General features: G+C 27.8%; 1 protein-coding gene across 1 annotated transcript in view; it reads right to left on the bottom strand.

Annotated features, from left to right (window-relative positions):
- LOC112604161 (myocyte-specific enhancer factor 2-like) overlaps positions 1-17021 on the bottom strand; it is an 83318-nt gene that overhangs the window by 52561 nt on the left and 13736 nt on the right. Inside the window, exon 2 of the mRNA XM_025353063.1 lies at positions 11940-11974. The gene's annotated coding sequence lies outside the window, so the exon portion shown is untranslated. The remainder of the gene's footprint in view (positions 1-11939; positions 11975-17021) is intronic.

Below are 17021 nucleotides of genomic sequence, written 5' to 3'. Positions count from 1 at the left end.
TGAAACTCGTAAACGTTTTGTATTATTTTATTTGTTACATACAACGTGAACGATACTATCATCTTCTAGATTTTATTTATATCAGTTTTATATTTTCGCGGGGGCGATTGCCGATTAACTTGTGCGCGCTTTTTTATTGTGACTCATTTGCGTGTTCCAAATATTAAACATCACACACAGCGTAGGTATGCACATTACACATAATTTATACTCAAGATTTATACGGTGTATTAAATATTGTGTGTACCTTGATCCCTAATGTATGATTTAATATAAAATTGAGCATACGCATTGTTGCATTAATATATAAATATAGCCTATAGGTACAAGTGATCAAACAATGATCCAAATCGTATTACGCGTTGTAGTAGTCATACACACGTGTTGTATGTTACATGTTACAAGTGGTGTATTTAGGCATTTTACTATAGTTCTACCATTCAATCCACCATCATAGTTCATGATATTATATTTTTATAAATAAAATATTACAAAGATTTATTTTAAATGCTGTAAAAATAAATAATATTGAATCAATTAATTAAATTACGAAACCTTATGTTTTCAAATATTTATCTTATTTTTGCATGTATCGTCTGAATTTGTTAAATCACGTTTTGAATAAGTAAATATTTAAAATTGTTAGCTTCAATATATTATATCATATGTTTGATATAAATTTTTGCCTATATTATACATTAAGTCAAATAATTAATGTATTTAAAAGCTGAAAATTACCTGCAGCCATTTTGTATAACTAGAGTGCATATTATTTAGTACCTACTTAAAATATTCTCAAAGCAATATTGACATAAACAATGGATACATATCCTTCCAGTTAAAATTTCTTAAAACACGCCTTTATAGTTTGTATAAAATTTTACCAACACCTTTTCTATCCTAATAAAAAGCATTACTCACTATAGCTGCAATCCAAACGGCGGAATAATTTTAATAATTTGCAAATAAATAACAACGCTGAATATCTTAATATGATCTTAGTAACCATTTATATCGTTTATAATAGAGATACATCATGTTCGAAAAAAGAAAAAGTAACTCCTTTGGGTTCTGGGGTTAACATTGTATAATATTGTTATTAATTCATTTATTTATGTATTCATGATGATTTTAAGCATAAGGAAAATATTGAAACTTACTGCCTCAAGTTTTAAAAATTGCACGTGACAACAAATAAATGGGTGTAAATGCTGTCGTATTACTAGGTATAGATATATTTATAAATGGAATATGTATATAATAAGCAAGAGATCTGCTAATGCACCCAACTTACATTATGGGTTCCAATATCTATATGCTTTCTATACATCTATTTTTAAACGATGACTAGGACTGCTAAACAATTACTGGAGTGGGAAATCGCCCCCTTTTCCCCCAAGATTAACGCCTATAACCCCTCCCAAATATCTTACTGGATCTCCTCACATTTTCTTTTACATTGGCCATGGTTGGACAAAAACAGTGACACACAGTACTGTAGTAGCAATGTTTTGACATCGACCACAATGAAAGGGCGGTACAGGATCCATATGCACAGAAATGAAGTAGTGAAGCATTAAATAAATATTTTTTTTTTATAATTAGTTACATATACCACAAGAAGTGATGATTATCACGTTTGGGGACGCGACAATCAAATTTAATGTATCGTTGATTAGTGATTAGTGATTACATTTTGAACACGATACCTAGTTTTATTTTTCTTTTCAAAAGACTAGTCCGAAAATATACATAATATAAAATAATATATAATCGTAATTTGTAATCTTATAAAAATATACGATGTCACTAATAAATGAAAAAGACTAACTTGAATTAGTAAAGTTAAGTTATAAGTGAATAGTTACATGACACTTTTAAAATTAATACAAAGAATAATATTTATTTAATTTAGTCAAAATGTAGTTTCCCTTAAATTAATTTCTTTTAATTAAAATCTGGGTCACATGTATAATATACACAGCAAGTGTGTAATTTTTAATTCTTTTGAAATAATAGATGCCTAAACTTTTTGTTTAAAATTCTTTTAAACTATTACTCCTTATTAAACATTAGCAGCAGTGGCTTAGGCAATTGCATGTTTGGGTCAACAAAACTATTAATACACTATTAAATCAAGGAATATCTAATTGATTAGTTTTATTTAAAATTATTGTATATTCTTTGCGTAATAAAATAAAATAATTTATTAAAACATCGATAGATATAATATATGTTTATATACGTGGTCTTAAATAAAAAGAAGTATATTTTATATCGGTAAATTTGGAAATCATTGTTGCAACTAGGTGGATATTTACCTCCTCACCACAAACAAAAAAAATCTGTCTTTAATAAACCAGTCATGTATAATTAAAAATAAATTTCCTATGGATATGTTGGTAATCTTTCTATTTTATTAAACCCTAAAGTCTTCATCAATTTAACTTTATATATATATTAATATTTCTGTTGAATTATTTAAGTATAATTTTTAGAATATTTTTAAACCATTAAAATCTTTGGAAAACTGATCTCAACTTAGATATTAAAATAGACATTTAGATAAAAAAAAACCTTATCCCTTACTAGCAGACACTGGATTATAAACATTTCTTTTCAATTACTAAAAATTCAAAAAATAATTTTATTTATAGCGTTATAATAACGAATATGTCACCATGACAACTGATAATAAATGCAACAAAAAAGCACCTTACAAATTTCAGATAGGCTCAATCAAAAAAAATATTTGTGTTCAATAATAAGAAATCTAAGAAATAACAAAAGTTATTGATTATCATTTTAGAATTCATGAGCATGGATTGCCCAAAACTTTGTTATGGACATTCGTTCCTAAGGCTTATATTGTGTACACAATAGTTCATATTATATTTCTGAAATTTTTTTACGCATCTGATGTATATATTATACATAGTAACTCGAGTTACTATTTACAAATCACGCCAAACAAGTATAATATTACAAAAGACATTTTTATAAGACACGATAATCTTTAGATGGTGATAGGGTAAAATAGCATCCCCGAATCCACAACCAAATATGTTCAACGTGGACAGTAACGTATAACTGGATGAATGCATGCCTTAATGTAGCACCCGGTGCAGTTCGAAATCATAAGTATCGATCCTGGCTCGGTCTTCAGTGAACTGATTACATACCGAGTACCAACTACCAGTTAACACATCGTCCTTGAACGACGCGCAACCCCATCGGTCTGGCACCGGTCCAAAAAAATAAATCGGACGTGTGCGCGTCGCTGCTGGTACGTACCGTAGTATCGTCAACACTTGGCGTCCGAAAGACGACGCGACATCACGCTACATCACAGAATAAAGTGTACGTCCATCAGTTGATGACGACGACGAATACGCGGCGGGAGCAACAGAATAATAAAAAAATACGAATATAAAAACCGGCAGCGTCATGTGTGCAGTTCGTAAGACGTATTGTACTACTATACGATCACACGTGCGGACGCGGCCCTGTGATAACGCTATGCTCGCGACTATTGACTAATATTTTTATTTTTTTCCAACGTACACACTGCCGAGTATACATATATACATATATATGACATGTACGTACGATACATCACGGTTATATTATTATTGTTATGGTAAACTTACTGCGATAAACTGTCGGCTAATGGCGGAAGATCTGATACCGACGTGCGTCGGTCTCTAAGATACCGCGACCTCGGTCCGGGGGTTTTTAGTCGGGCTCTTGTTTTGGCGTAGTATGCGTGTATGATATTGTACTCGAAATCCCGTCACGGGGGTTGGTGTCGGCGGCTGACCGTAAGCACGCGAACAAGAATATAACAGGAGACATATTATTATTATTATTATTATTATTATTATTGTTATTATTATTATTGTTATAATCGCTCATCTATGGTCGTCGCGATATTATATATTGTAATACCGAAGCCGCGCTGCCGGGCTGTTCGCGAAGAACTGGGGGACCCAGCGGGCACGATATCGGACGCGGCGGCCGCGGGGGTTTATTTCAAGACCTAGCACTAACCAATTTATTTATACAAAAGTTAAGTATAGCGCATTAGCGTCTACATGTATACAGTATAGCGGTCGGTGCGTGTTCCGCCATGGGGTATAGGAGGACACGAATATAACCCGTCGACGTGCGGTTTTATTTCTGTCCGTATACACACCGCGCGCGCCTCGTCGCGGCCACGTCGTTTATAATATATATTTATAAAGATTGCCGACGTCCGCCAGCCGAACGGATGAGAGCATCGTCGCCGCCGCGTTTTCGATCGACACTTTTCGATGACAGTTCCGTCGTTCAACAATTCCGGCACTCCAACCACCACCCTAAACTACCGATGGCACTAAACGCTAGCCACCGCGTCATTCGCCGTTGACCGGTCGTATCTCAAAACGAAGGGGGACAACGATGGATTTTATTTTACTTCAACTCGATGCGCAAGTATACTCGTGTGCTTGTATCCAGTGCTGCAGATCTAAGTCTTGGAAGACTGGGGTTTAATTATATTAGTATGGGAAGCGTCTTCAAAAAAAATTCTTATTTATAAAACATTTGATGCGTTAGTTATATATTTTTGACGTTAGATAAAAATAAAGATTGATTTAAAAAATAAAATACTTCAACTAGGTAAGTACATCGTGGCTTATGAATTTTTATTTAAATCAAGTCACAAATAGGGACAAAACCGAGTCTGTAACGTTTAAAACAAACGGGTAAGAGTAATTTCTTAAAATACTTGTCCTTTTAACGAATATTCAATATTCTTGATAACTCATTATCACTTTACAAAGTTAGAAAATTAAAGACATCAACTTGATGTTCCTAAAACAAACTCAGCCTCAGCCCTTGGGACCCCGGTGCATTGTACCCTTTGCACTCCCGTTAAATCCAGCGCTGCTTGTTCCTAGTCGTATTCGTGAGTACGACGTGTACGCGGACGAGCAGATGTCTTCGGGGGCACGTGTCAAACACTGCGCATACGTCGTACATTATTTACCACTGCCCCGGCCTCGTACGTAGCAACAGCATACCTACATTATTGCGTTTAAGTGCAGTGGTGGCAAAATGACGTTGGACCGCGGCGGTGGTCGCGCGGGCACACATGTGACTCGGCGTACGAGACGGTGGCGGCAGCGACGACAACGACGTGGGTCGCGGCCGTGGTCGTCTCGGCGGGAGGAAACACATGGATCGCGCGCGACGTCAACAACACCTGTTGGGGCTCAGGCAATTGTTACCATCGCAGCGCGGAGAGGTCAACGGGCCCACCAATCTGCGTTATCCAGTACCACCGGGTCGGGAGGGTCTACTGCACGCACTATTCGTATGCACAATCAACGCGTCTTGCACTCTACGAGCCTGTTGGGGTTGTAGTGGTTGTACATGCAAGCGATTCCCGTGCGTCACAACAGTAGACTGCTGCACGTGGACATTTTTACGCATAGATACATATTTTAAAGTAAATGTTATTGTTATAGTTCCATAAAATTCTCTAGTTACATTACTCTTGTGACAAATATTTTATTTGGTAAAATAAAACTATAGGTATGTAATGGTAACAGATGGAAATTCGGTAAAATTTTAAGTTATTGGTATTTGCTTGAAAATGCTATCAACACAAATGATATTTAGTTGTATTGATGTCTCCTCTGTACCACGATTTAGTTGAGGATTTGCTGATTAAAAAAGTTATTTGAACTATTTTTTTAGCAAGTGGATGAAGTATAGTATTATAATAAACTAGAATATAACAAATTTTTATAATTTTACTGGCTTACAGAGTTTTTTATAATAAACTTAAAATATTTAAGAAATTAGGAAAACGTAACATCTTATATAACAGGTACTTATTTCAATAATAAGTTTGCTGAAACTACGGGGAGTCTGGAACCCTTCAGTCTCCCTGACATGTATTAAACAGCTGACAATTTTATATATTTCATAAAACAATTGTTTTGAAACCCAACGTTTTAGGACTTAATTAATTGATAATATAAATACATAATAATATAATTTAGTTCGATATTTGAAAAAGATACCAAAGGGAACGTAATTAATATTTAATACCATTCATCAGTTCATAACGATGTTTAGTGTCTAAGTGTATTGTATCTAGTATATCAGTATCGTATATTTTAATAAATACCTACTAAACAATTTTTATTTGTTAATTTTTAAATCAATATTATAGAATAAAATCATCTTATTCATTTTGAGTCTTCCGAGACACTAGAAGCGTATATTATACCTTTAAAGTTGATCAGATGTTCATATTGTTATATTAAATATATTATTACTAGTTTTTACAACAATGGTAATAAATACTATTAGTATAAATATTAAATTAAATATACGTATCATAGTAATATCTATGAATAAATTTAAAAATAAAATTTAATATTCAATTATTACTTATACATAAATTCTCTATTTTATAATTAGCTAAGCAATGAAAACATAAGTGTTTAAAAATTATTTAACTTTATGCATCTAGACTAATGCATCTTTACGTGTAGTACCTACCTACGTAGATTTAATTTAATTCAATTGTAAATGTTTAACACTTAATTAAGGCTAGGATTTTCATATAACAGAATATTTTTTTTTTGCAACTTCTAATTATTGTTTTTGTAAGTAATGTCTACGAATCACCTCCTAATGAGATAAATAGTGGTGATTTTATTTCACATGTATTTGCATATTTTGGACAAAATGCATATTAGTGCATATTTTGAATAAAATTAATATTTTTGCATATTTCGATTATAAAAACGTAAAAAATGCATATTTTATGGTATATTTTATTACTAGACGTTTTTATCATACGACATTGACGTTGTTCAAAAATACCTAATTAAGGTATACCTATATTAAGGTTTAACAGAAGACCGTTCAGTTTTGAAACTTTAAAACACCATTTAGTTACTTTGTGTAATACATCTGAATAGCGTCAATAATTAAGAATATTATTTAATTAATTTTAAACCTTATGATTTTTTTTAAGTATATATTTAATATTTGTTGGCGTATATAATATTAATCGCATATTTCAGCATATTTTTAATACACTAAATGCATATTTTACAATTTTTTATTGTATAAATAAAAGTCCTACTTTTAATGTACATTTTATTCATTCTATGCAAATTTTAAAAACCTTCACAAATTGTTTTGAAAAAGATTTGTATCTGAAATTTATATAATAATAATAATACTATATTTTATTATTAATAAAACCATTGATTATAAAATATACTATTCTTTACCATGACGTATAATTAATATTTACTGGCTAATCAATAATTATACATCTATTGGATATTGGTGCCCGATTGCCGCATTAACTAAAATATTATCCATACCTATTATTATATTCTATATATAAGAGTATATACACTATATTTGAATATTATAATTTGATGTTAATCAGAATATCATATAATATATTATTTATAATTGTTTTTAGTTCTCTATAGTTTTTCTATATCAGTCACCAGATGCTACAAATAACTATCAATATTGTAAGTGGTTACGTATTTTTTAAAGTCGATCGTTTGTTTTTATACTGTAAAATACAGACTTAATACTAGCTAAAATTAATTTCCATTAAATTATACAGTATTTGTATAGACATATTAAAAATTTAACAGCTAGATATTGATTAAATATTTTAGATAGTAAGTTATTAAGATCTATTTTGAACGTCTGTTGTGGATCTATGTGAAATGCGGGCTGCATTTGTAAAACTCGAGTTTCTACGAACCTTTCATTTGATCGAGGCTTGTCCACCAAACCCAAAGGTGCAAAAATAATCCACCTAAACTTGGGTGATAGAGAGGTAATCTCTTCGGGATCAGAAGGAAATACGTACTATTCAGATAGATGAATAACCTATCAAGGCAAGTAGACTTTGCCAGTTAGGTGTGACAATTGACAAGTAGTCCCTCCCTATGTGTGCCGGCTGTAGTCACAAAACTAAAAAAATAGCTAATTATTACAATATGTATAATAGACACAAAACATTGCAATATCTATGGACGGCATAAATATGTTATCACTTATGAATTTAGTATGGTCTATGATTAATTCAATCATGATGTTTTTATCAATATGACTTATCGGTAGTCTGTAGTCTGCACAAGCACTATCAAAAGACACAAGACAATTCCGATCGGTGATTCTTTCTCCGTGACAAATGATTAATTTAAAATACGTGACTATTTTTTCGAGGTTATTTTACCAATCTATACATACACCGTACATATTTGAAATATTATAATATTCAAGTACAATAAAACTATATAGACAAGTTAAACAACTTTGCGTATGAAATTATTTAAATTCTTACAAGAAACCTGTGCATTATAATATACATCATATAATATATGTATACAGTCTGTCAGCGCTTTACTTTAATTATATTTCTTCAGATACAGATGATATCAGGGGCACTGATGAATTTTAAAATACCTATGACAATTTTATTTTGAGTAAATACCCATCAACAAAAATATTCCTCTTCAAAACAATATAGAGCAGCGATTCCTTAACTATGCACAATAAGGTCATTCGAGAGAGCAGGGGTCCAACTGCATGTATATTATATATATCATTTAAAGATTTAATATTTTATAATACCTAAACATGTTATCTTCTTAATCAAGCCTTACATATTGCGTAAATTTAAATAACTTTTCACTACTCATGGACCATAATCACCAAATATTGACGCCAAAGTTTATAATATATAATTTAATCACTGTATGTTTTATAATAAAATATAAATATTAAATTCAGTAATGTACTAGTGTGTACTCTGTGGACTGTGGTGTGTATTAGACATTAATAATTACTAATTAATACATAGCATAGCGTAATGAATGACTAATGAGTATCTAATACTTACAAATGTCATAGGCAAAACCAAATTTTGACGCCTCTCGGCGCACGCATTACGTTCTGGACCAAATGAGATGAGTTATGCCAGTTGCAAAAATTATATTTGATTGATAGATTAGTTTCATCGGAATGACGTCGGTTTACATACCACTTTTATATACAATCACGAACAGCGACACGAAAACGATTTAATCGTTAACCAGACAGCCCGACGGACCAGCAAAATATATCTAAATCTAACGGGAAACGGCCACAACGTGACATCCGATTTCTCAAGGAATGACCGACAAAAAATATCGCATATGTATACAGCTCATATGATTCCCTCAATCGAATTTATACCGCAGTCACACTGGCAATCTAAACCACGGTCCAATTGCGGTAAACACTTGGTTTATTCGCGACATTTATTCTGTCAGTCATGGAAAAATAGTCGGTTATAATTGCCACCCGTTTTCTGAGAATTGTGATCTGGGACCGGAGCACATCAAGGTAAGACACGATGCAACATAATATTATGTTACTACCTAATATTGAAAACTTATTATTATGGAAAACTATTATAGTGTATTTTTATTGGATGTGATATTGACATATTGCAGTGTATTTAAATGATTAACAAAATTCGAATTTTAAAAATGTAATTAATTAAATACTATGAAATGTAAATTATACGAGAGAAATACATTATATAATATTATCTTCTTACAACCCTTCAAAACATTACAATACCTATTTTATTCTTATATAATATGAAAACGATAATATAATTTTTATCTGCAATTTATTTAGCCATGCTTTTCTAGGTATTACAATAATCGATTATTTGAAATCAGACAGTTAATTTAACGAAATAATACTATATTTTAACCCTCTCTCTCTCTTTCCAATTAGAATTATAGTGTATATCAACAGCACGACCACGCATTTATAACACGTGCAATATACATTTCAACAGAGCACGTGGCTTCTCGATGTATTGTTTAAACAGCAGGGTGTACTTACAAAAAGAGAGGAGACCTGACGAGGGATGGTGCATAATATATTTCATGACTTTTTTATTTATAATTAAATATAATTTTAAAATAAAATCTATGTACGATACAGATAGGGTGTCATCTTACTTAAAAGATAATCAATGTTATTTTACTCGTACATTAAAAACTAATATTCACTACTTATTATTTAAAATATGTATTATCAAGTTATTTTATCAAACTAGTATTTAATTTATAAATTCTAACATGATAAAATAGGCTGCCATTCATCCCGGTTTTAACAACATGTCACGGTGTCTCGGCCGGTCTTAGTTTTGTCTCGGTTAATGGAATCCGGGATAAAATAACTTTAATATTGTATTATTTAATAATAAAATATAGAATAATATTGTACTAGTATCATTATAATATCATTATTGTATTATGTTTTATCGATATGTTTTCTCAGATTTATTTGCCTTTCTTTTTTTTTTAAAGCTTCAGAAATTTTAAGCTTGAGACTAAAAAAAAAGAGGTTATTCAATATGATGTCTCGGTTTGATGGTTTTAAAATCTGGCAACCCTTTCCATAAACATTTCTATGAAAATATCATCATGAAATTAAAATAATCCTATATTCGTAACATAATTTTGGAATATATCAATATTTTAATTAAATTTACACGCTTAAAAAATTAAAACAATAATAGCCTTATGCTAAAGAAATATTTTTATTTTCTTAATGGGTATTGAATTATATACTAGATACTGAAATAATGTTTTAAACTATTTTATTTAGTTATGAAATTAAAATTATTTGAAAAATCTAATCACGACACTTGCATTAGTTTAAAGTTATTAAGTATTTACTTCATTAAATATTAAGTATAAACTTATACTTTGGCAAGTCTAAGAAAAATAATGTAGTCATATATATATATACAAACTCGTGTACAAGAAATAACTAAGAACAAAGAAATCTACATATTAGTATCAATACAACATAAAAAAATAACCTTCGCAAAATTTAATTTTTTCTGGTAGGTACCTACCTTATATTTTATAATTAATAATCATAGTATAATTGTAAAATGTAAATATTGTAGAACATATATAAACATAAAAAGTTCCAAAAGTATTAATATATTATAATTATATGTCCATACACTATATTACTTATAATTTTTATTCATTTATATGAGTAAAATAGAAATTCTCAAATTGCTTAAAAACTCATAAAACGATTGTTCAATATAAACACATACATATGTAAACAAATATATAATAGGTACTAATTCAGATTTCTACAGTAACTACTGCTAAATGTTATGACTAGATAATATACAACAGTACTATAATACTACGTCCACGCACGTTCACCAATCTACGTAATTGATTGTCGTCCAAATAAATCCTTGAACTGGCTTTGCATGGGAATCGATCCGTTAATACATTAAAACATTACAATGGTCATTACTATCGTATACTTTCAAGGCAATGTCGTCAGTATACGTACTCAAAGTACTGAAATTATGAAAGCGTAAAGGAAGAATTTTAATTTCAAAACGTGTCTTATATTTTTAATAATAGGTACAATAATAATAATCGTATCTATATTTGCGCCCACAATACTAATTGATCAATTAACCAATGTTGTTCTAATTACTTATAAGTTATAACTTATAACTCATATTGGCATTATACCTAATAGTCGGTTTTAACAAGGTTCGTAGATTTATATTATAACACATGTAATAGACATGAAGATATACTATACAGTACATGTCTATAAGCATATATACAGTCTTCTAGCAGTTAAAAATACGACAATAACATAATTTTATGAATCTTAATGTATAGGCGTAAAGAAGAATTGGCTATTATTAGGTAATTTTCTATTTTCATTTGATATAGGTATTTTGTTAAATATATATATATATAATATATAATAGCTTATGTAAATAACATTTTTTTTAAACGTAATAACAACGAATAACAAATTGTTAAGTATAAATGAAAAAAAAGACTTACCACATTTTTTAGATACTTCATACTTCTGTTATTACCTAGAATAAAAAATTTTAAAAATAAATAAATAATATTAACGGTTAAAAAACACCATGTTTCATTCATTTATAAAAAACTAAGAAATTAATTTTATAAATGTTATCATATAATAGTCACATTGTGGAGTCTGATAAATAATAATATGAACATAATAATAGTACAAGACGAGTATACAACACTTTAAAGGTCATAGTGAAGTACACTAAGCAGTTTATAGATGCCTTTGAAAAACAGATGTATATAGCATATTAGTAAAAACTAAGAATACTTTAGTATTACCTTTAAGAATTTAACAATAATCTTAGTATTCGAACTTTAAAGTGGAAAGCTGCTACCTAATACAAATTTAAATTTATTTCTTAATAACTGTTATATAATATAGTTTTATTTGAGATTTATAGAGGAGGTACATTTGTTTTAAAATAAAATAAGCTTTATTCATCAAAAAAACTTTTTTTAGATGAAGAAAAAATTCCACAAGTTTTATGTAATATTCTCTATACAAATTAGTTTTGTGTACAATATTTAAAAAAAAATTGACTATTATTCTTAATTATCTTATAAATGTAAAAATTTTACTTACAGATTTTTGGGATTTTGAAAAAATCGCTTTAAAATTTGATATCAAAAACATTTGCTTGTAATTACTTTAAATGATCAACTAAATATTAAAGTTTTTCAATAATTTCTTTTTATATACAATCCCGTTAGATTCATCATATACTATACTATTATCATTATCACAAACACTCTCTTTATTTTGACAAATAATAGAACAAAAATAACCAGAACATTATGAGAATGCTATTCAATTGAGTTTAATCTATATAATATTTCTTGATTAGCAGACTCTTATAGCTATTAAGTGTTATAATATAATAAATAAATTGAAACATATTAATTACAGTATTTAAAATAAAGTAGTTTCATGACTTATAAATCAAACCTAACAAGTTTCAAAGGTAAGACGACTATAAAATGTATAAGCAAACATTTAGACACAATTTACCAACATTATAATATGATATATAATAAATTCATAAAATTTAAAAGATAAAATAATTTAATAATACTATAAAATGTATGTCACTACAGATTATTAATTGAATTACATTCAATAAACTTAAAGGATGCCAATAGTACATTTTCCAACCCATGTTAAATTTTACAGTTTTAGGGAAAAATATTTTAAAAATAATGATAAGATTAAACTAAATTCATGTATATCAATGGTAAAAATATAAAAAAATTGATAAGTATATGATAAGACTATAAGAGGTATTTTTTCTTCATAATTATCGACATCCAAAGATTTTGATAAATATACAATAAATAATACTGATTATAAACAGACTAAACATTATGATTTCTTATAAAATGTTGAAATTATTTTAAAAATATATGCAAATATACAAAATAACTTTACCATGAGGTAAAATTTAATTTTTTGAAATTACCAGTTTAAAAATTGTCGGAAATAGTATAGTTTAGTCCATCATTGGAAATAACACCTTCATCCATATAGTATGTATAGGTAACCAATTAATGCCTAACTATAGAATCTAATAAGTATCATTTTTTTAAAACTTTATTTTACTTGAATTCTGAAAGTGATTTTTAATTGGTAATTGTAAATTGGGGAACAGGAATATTTAATGTCAGTTTTCGACACAATTGATTATTTTTTTTATTATTTTTATATATATTTTTTTTAATTCGAAAAATAAATAACTATAGAAATACGAAATATTTACAAGACATTTATTTTAACATTTTTTAAAAATTATATAAATCTTAAAATATTTTAGCTTTTTTGAACTATTTTATTGGAATTTAAATTTTGAAACTTATTAACACTACTTATACTATTGTTCTTCACATACAAAATAAATTTTCAACATATTTAGATTCATTTTATTCTATTATAATGCCACGAACCAAATCATATATATATATATATATATATATATATAAGGAATACCTTCTAGGCACTTTGGTATTGACTTATAAGTTAATTACAGTAATTTATGGTTAAGTAACAATTTTATAGTAATGATTATATAATATATACGTTCATTTTTAGTAACAATAATTAATTAAACCTATCGTTTTAGTTATAAAACAATTAATTATTAATAATAAAACAATAATATAAATAAATTATAAGCTATCTTTAAGAATAAAGATTGTCAAATAATCTCACTCATTTTTTATATGAATGATACCTATATCACTAAATTCAGATTAATGAAGACTCCACGCCCACAGTACACAGTGTTACCTACTCCGTCTTACATACGTATTATAACATAAAAATTGATATTCAGCAGTTCAAATTTCATGCAATAACCTTTAACAATAGAAATAATTGACTTATAATTAAACATAACTCTATGAATATTATTTGTGCTTTTACTTGAGTTTTTTTTTACGATATTTTAATTTTTAAGTAAGTTATGAATATGTAAAATATTACAATTCAAAAAATTCTTATAACACAATTTAAAATTAAAATATCGTAAAACACCCAAGAAAAATCATAGTTAATAATGTTCTTACCAATAATGTTGATAATAAATCAATTCGCTCTAATATTAAAGCTTACTACATACAATTGAAATTCCTAAGAACTAATTTACTGTTGTGCGTTTAACGAACATTGCACTACCCCCCCCCCCTTAATTAACTTCAAAATAAAACCTAAAATGTTAAATTGGGAGGGGGCAGTTTAAAGTATATGTACGTTTTTAAGACAAACACATCACATACGATGTGACAACCTCTTTTAATACACATATTTTACTACAAAAACATATAGTTACTCAATTAGACAAAATACGCACACTCGAATCTTATACTATACAAATTTCTGAGTGAACTCATAATATCATATTTTCAGATATTTTTCTAGATATGTAAAAAAGATATACTCATATTATCTGATTATAATTTATAGTCATAACTATAAACTAATCAATATTACAAACATTTGTAATCTTTTTGCGTTAACAATTATTTTTTTATATATAACTATAATTTATCAGTACTTGCCGCTTGGATTTGGTACAAATAATCATGATTCTAATTGATGTAACAAATGTAGTAACATTTAGATATTACGTGTTTCAAAATATCAAATATTTAAAAGTTTAGCGCTTCTAATAATCTAGATGAATTTAAATTATATTAATTTTAAAAGTTCATAACGTTTAAAATCTAAAAGTAAAAGTGCCTTTACATACTTATACTTTATAGCAACTGTAACCCCGAGTTCAAATGTATCCAAAAAAAAAAAAAAAAAGTTGTAAATGAATTAAATAAGTGCTTATATACTGCGGTTTTTTATTATGTGTATCTTTTTTTCAAAATTTCCAAAAATTTATCTTTGTAATGAACTATGTTTATACTACATTTTATATGGAACAAGCTGTTTGTGCGTTTTACATTTTTATCGATAAATACATTATACACAAATAAAACCTCCATTTAACTTAAACATTTTTCTTGAATTTAAAATTTACGTTATTTAATGTGTCTGTTTGGTGTTTAGTGTATCGATTATTAGTGGTCGTAAGTAAATAACAGAATGCAATTATCTATTACGTGGTAGTTAAAGAAAATATACATAGTCAATAGAATAAAATAATTTAGAATGAAGAAAAAACTAATAAATACTTAAAAGAGGCCATAGATTATTAGTTTTTATGATGTACAAAAAAATGTAATTTCATGAAACACTTGAAACATACTTACATTTTAAATTGTTTAAATGACAAATAAAACAAAGTTTAAAACCAATGTGAACATTTAATACTGTATTGTATAACATTTTTCAACTCCCTATAGATAATTATATTTAAGTATAGATAATTTAGTGACGGATATAAATCCGTATTTAAAATGAATATTGGAACATTATACTGGACGAAGTGATTCAAGTCATAAACTGTATTTTTAATCTAAAACAAATCATACTTATCGAATCTTTAAATTATAATTGAATTATGGGAGGATGAAATCATTACATGCTCCTGCCCCATTAATACTAATAATTTGTTTGAAGTAATTAATAATTTTCGGGTAAAAATATTCAAAATTCAATTGTACCAACTAAACATTTTATTATTATATACAAAAATACTGAGAGATAATCTAAAACAATAAAATTACAATTTACAATTTTTGCCCTGTATTACAAAATATATAATAATTTCTCACTATATATATTTCAATTTTATTTAATCTATAATTTGTATGTTTATAATATCTTCATAATACTAAATATTCAAGTGCTATTGCGTATTAATCAAGTAGGAAATCTCAAGTCAAATAATATTATTACCAAACTATTTAAAACATAGTCAAATGTCCAAATCAAATTAACTTATAAGACAAAAAGACTATACAGATGTACTGTTATTGTTACAAACATAAGAATATATGTACTCATATTTTAAATATCTCCATTATATTTATGCAAGTAAATAAGTAATAATGTATTTATTGTATAATATAGTATATAGTTATAATATATTTAAATTCTGTACTATTATTAATTAACAATCATTTTTTTTAAATATCTATGTGGGTATTTATAATCAAAATAAACCTACTATTGTCTCTATTATGCATTTATAATGAATTAACTTGTATACTGTACTTCTACATGACATCTATAGGTATTAGGTACTTAAGTCGTTTTTTTTTTATGGTTTGATAATTAAGTACTAAAACAATTTTAGTGGAAACTTCTGTTGAATATGTATATAATACGTATGTAATTTTGAACATGTACTTAAAAATAATAAGAGATTTATCATTCAATTAGAATTATTTTTTTTTAGTTGATAATACGTAATCTCGTATTGTGTAGTACAATTGTAGCATACTAGTATGTTAATGAAATAATAAATTTAACAATAATCTTATAATTATATTATGGCATGTAGAGTATGTTATATACAAGATACTACATGTATTGTTTGAAAATTATTTAATAAAAACAATAGCTATTGCCTATTACTGATATTTTACTAAATAAAAATA

The sequence above is a fragment of the Melanaphis sacchari genome, unplaced genomic scaffold (genome assembly GCF_002803265.2).
Source record: "Melanaphis sacchari strain LSU unplaced genomic scaffold, SCAv2.0 Contig11_pilon_pilon, whole genome shotgun sequence".
Lineage (NCBI taxonomy): Eukaryota > Metazoa > Arthropoda > Insecta > Hemiptera > Aphididae > Melanaphis > Melanaphis sacchari.
The sequence above is the reverse complement of the archived record's forward strand: the minus strand, read 5'-3'. Positions and strand labels throughout refer to the sequence as shown.